The following is a 4,617-nucleotide window of genomic DNA, read 5'->3' as shown; positions in this document are numbered from 1 at the left end:
TTGAAGAAATGTAGAAGAAGAAAAATACACCTGGGTTTTAGAAACAAAAGAGGAAATTTTGAAGTATATACCCAGGGTTTTGGAAAATATAGAAAAGATATAAAATATCATACAATCACAGATATACAAACAAGGATGTGCAAACAAGCACTCCCTAAAGCTGACTCTATATGCAATATTTGAAATGGCTGATAGGACCTTAATTCTAACTCTAAGATTTATATCATCTGATTTCAATCAAGGTACACCGATATAGTCAAGTTGAAGCTCGAAGTACGTGGCATATAAGATATCTCTTCGGTTCTAAGGTAATGGCTTCCCAACATCCTTGAGCACCTACCGATAAACCTCAGACTATGGCCCTTAGGTACGTGGTAGGGGGCGCGAACCCAAATAAGTGGTCCAGTTGTGAGGCTCTTTCCCGAACTATGGTTCAGTGAGACAGCCCAGCAACGTGAAGACCGGGACAACATAGGTAGGGATGTTTTCAAAATATGATCAACATGCAATAAAATCAGAAGGCTCTAATCCAAGTCCTAAAGAGATAGATTTAAATAAAGAGAAGTATACACTTGCATACATTGTTTTGCATTCAATCCCTAAAATTGAGGAGACTTGTATTTAAAACCTAAGTCTAATGTGAACATGGATATAATCTCCTCAACATGGTCCTACCAAACCATACTTAGATCCTATATGCAAAATAATGTCAGCTTTAGGACAGAGTCTAGGCTCCTAAGGTTTGCATGAAAATGAAGCTGACATTTATAGAATAGAAAATATTAAAGTAAAGCAAAGGCATAGATTCAACCGGACGAAGACGAGTCCCATCACGGTCGCCAAAACTGTGGTCATCGCAAAATTTTTCCTCTTTCGTTGTTTCTCTCTCTTCCTTCTCTTTTCCTTTTCCAACTTCTATTTTCCTCCTTTTTGAAGGGAGAAGAATAAAAGAAAGAAAAGAGAAAGAGAAGAGAAAAGAAAGAAAGAAAGAGAGAAGAGGAATTCTTTTGCGCGTTCTCACTTGACCTTGATTTGAAAATTATTTAGAAAATAACTCGCCTCCGTTTTGAAAATTTGCGGGAAAATGGAGAGACGGGATTCGCTCGTCGGTATGAGGTTCGACCGTTCCTGGCGCCTTTACCAGGGATAATCGAACCAAAGATCGAATCTATGCCTTTTGCTTTGCCTAAATATAATCTAAGAATTTATTCTAACTCTAAATGCACAGAAAATCATGCTTGTGCAATGCAAGGATGTATGCTCTTTTTGAAAATTGATTTGGAAATTTCCAAGTATTCTGAGATGAACTTGGTAAAGGAGTGAAGAAAGGATTGAATCTAACTTAGAACTTGAGATAGATCAGAGAAGTTCTAAGTCTTAGAAGTAAATCAGGGTTGGAGAAATAAATCTTGACTTTGAGAAAGAATAATTTGGGGCTTTGAAATGAAAGGAAAATGGAGTTTCAAAGTTGGAAATGGACTTTGAATTTGATCTTGAATTTAGGAAAGGAAATGAATACTTGAGATGGGATTGAATTTTAGATTTTGAAGTTTGAAATTTAGAATGAATTTGAGAAAATCAAATGGTATTTAAGAATAGAAATGGATTTAAAAGATTCAGATTAGATCCGAAAATGGAATTGAAATCTAGAATTGGAATTGGATTCTGGATCCTAAACAGAATGGGATCCGAGATTTGGAATCCAAGATGGACTTTGGGTTCTGGATCCTGAAATGGAATGGATCTGAAGTCTGAGATCCAAATGTAGAGTTGGACTCTGGATCCTAATAAGGATTTGGATCTGAAGTCTGAGATCCAATGTAGAGTTGGACTCTGGATCCTAAGATGGGTTTGGATCTGAAATCTGAGATCCAAGGTGAAATTGGATTCTGGATCCTATAAGGAAATTGGATCTGAAGTCTAAGACCCAAAGTAAAATTGGAGTCTGGATCCTAAAGAGGATTTGGGTATGAAATCTGAGATCCAAATGTAGAATTGGGTTCTGGATCCTAAGATGGATTTTGGATCTGAAGTCTGAGATCCAATATAAATGTTTGAATCCTGGATCCTAAAATGTATTTTGGAGTTTGTTAAATTCAGAAGATGAATCAAGAATTTCCAAATTTGAATTGACCTTGAAATTTATAATTTGAATCTTGAATATACAAATGAATTTCAAAGTCAATTTAGACTTTGAATTTTGAAGTTTGAATTTGAAATTTAGAAGATGAAGAGAATCTCAAAGTTAAATTGAACTTTGGATTTGATTTGGAGTTTTGAATATAAATTGAATTTGGAATTTCAAAGTCAAATTGAACTTTGAAATCTGATTTGAATTGGAATTTTTGAATATAAAATACATTTGAAATCTCAAAGTTAAATTGAACTTTTGAGATTGAAAATGAAATAGAATTGAAAATGAACAGATGAATTGTTTTTTTTTTTTACAAGAATTGAAGATTGATTGAAGAAGATGTTTACATCACTTGGAGTTTAAGAAAAACGAATTTGAAAATATGATGCAGTTCTATCCTAAATGATGAATGAAAAGAATTTGACTTTAGATTTTAAAAAGCTATCTTATTCTTAAACTGAATTAAAATAAGATTGAAGATATAATACATCCCTGACTATGGTCATTGAATGTATTATATAATAATCTGTATTTAAATTCAGGTGAAGAATGAAACACATTTGGTGCTTTTATAGAATTAAAAATGAAATTAACTCTCAATATACCCTGACTATGGCCATTGATATATATTTTGAGTTAATTTTAAGTTAAATTCTGATAAAAGAAAAAAAAATATTTAAGAAAAATATGATGAATTTTGAAAACGGATCTAGTGTGGATCCAGTGTTATTTCGTAAAAGATAAAAATCCTAAGTTTTGTTCACATTCTGACTATGGCCATTGACGTGAATCATCAACTTATGACTTAATCACCTCTTATTAAAATGGTGCACGTGCCATTCGTGTTCCCATTTGTGAATTTTTCAAATAGAACATCATGAAACAAGTGGTTCTAGAAAATATGCATGCTCATACATTCTAATCTAGTGCAGGAAAGGTAAATTTCTCATTATAATCTAGCTATTACAATTATGAGATTGAAATGAAGATTACAACTTCTAAGCTAAGGAAAGTTATAACATTTTCCGTGCATTTCCTGCAAAAAGTGGGTTAATACAAATACAAGGAAAGATGACAATATCACATGAGATCAAGAAAGCAAATGGTGAAATGATTTTAAAATGCATGTGAGAATCCATATATACATGGAGAAATGGAATATACGTAAAAAAAACAAGACTTAGGCCTAATAAGAAAGACACATGATGATACTTACTCTGTGGTGGAAGTACCCAAGTTAATGATGATGCTCAAGATCTAAAACCTACTGCCAGTATTGAATTCATATACATTTATCTAAATATGATACCTAAGTTGGTGGAGGAATATACATACAATGTAATGGAGGCATGTGACGTGGTTGTAGTACTAGTAGGTATGAATGGTGAAGATATGTGTAATAGTTAAGTGAGAGTGGGAAGGGTGAGGATATGTTGTAGCAGTGGTAGAGGTGAGATATGCCATGTAGATGGAAGGTATGGTGTTGTGCAACAGAGAAAGAAATAATGAGAATGTAAGTGATAGTGGGTGTAGTGTACAAGAGGTGGATGGTGAAGAGCAATGGGCGATGCTAAGTCTGGGACACAGGTAGATTGCAGCACAAGTAGGAACGGATACCGTTAATAGAAGATAAAAAAAAAGATGCTGCAATGATGCTACACCACAGATTCACATTTAGGCCAACATGCATAGTGTTTACTAGAATGGAAGAGGTAAATGTGTTGCTAAAAAAAATACAGATGACATGTGTATGATGAAAAACATTATGTAGATATGAAGCTACAGGAAACTGTGAAGGTGGAGATGGTGACAGTGAAATGGGGCGCCAAAGGTAAAATAGTAAAAAAAATCAAATGCTGTGAGTGTGCAGGGTGTTTATGGTGTTATACTGTGGAGGGATATATTGCAGCATGAATGTAGAGGAGTGGCTGGGATGGATGCACCCACAGGATGCAGCAGGTGGAAATAGTGTGCAGGGGAAGGCCGGGAGGCGTTGAAAGTGGGTGTCATGCTGCTGGGAAGTGAGGCTGGTAAGTAGCAGGCTATGCTTACAAAGGAGTGATGAATAGTAGATGAAAGGTGGATACTGTGATTAGGTAATTGCCGTGAATAGTGTGATTTGCAGCAGGATGTGGGTGGAAGTAGTAAAGATGCCTATGATGGGTATTGGAAAATAGTGACAGCAGTAGGCAGATGAGGAAACTAAGTATGGTAGACTGTTGTACAAGATGGATGCTGTGGGTGTTAGTGATGAAAGTTGGCAAGTGTTAAAGCAGATCAGATGTGCTTTGAAGAATGCACTTGCCAAAGAAAATGCTTGATGAGAGGTGTTGGCTACTGTGTAACGGGACAATGTTTGGAAGGTGGTCAATAGGCACAAGTATGGGCAATGAATGCTCTAGATATATAAAAGGTGGATGCTAATTATGGAAAAAAGTGTGGCTGAGGAGTCATCATAGGGATGGCTGTAGTGGGGGGAACAA

This window comes from Nuphar pumila, chromosome 8, assembly GCF_984573655.1.
Source record: "Nuphar pumila chromosome 8, dmNupPumi1.hap1.1, whole genome shotgun sequence".
Taxonomy (NCBI): domain Eukaryota; kingdom Viridiplantae; phylum Streptophyta; class Magnoliopsida; order Nymphaeales; family Nymphaeaceae; genus Nuphar; species Nuphar pumila.
Note: the sequence above shows the minus strand (reverse complement) of the source record.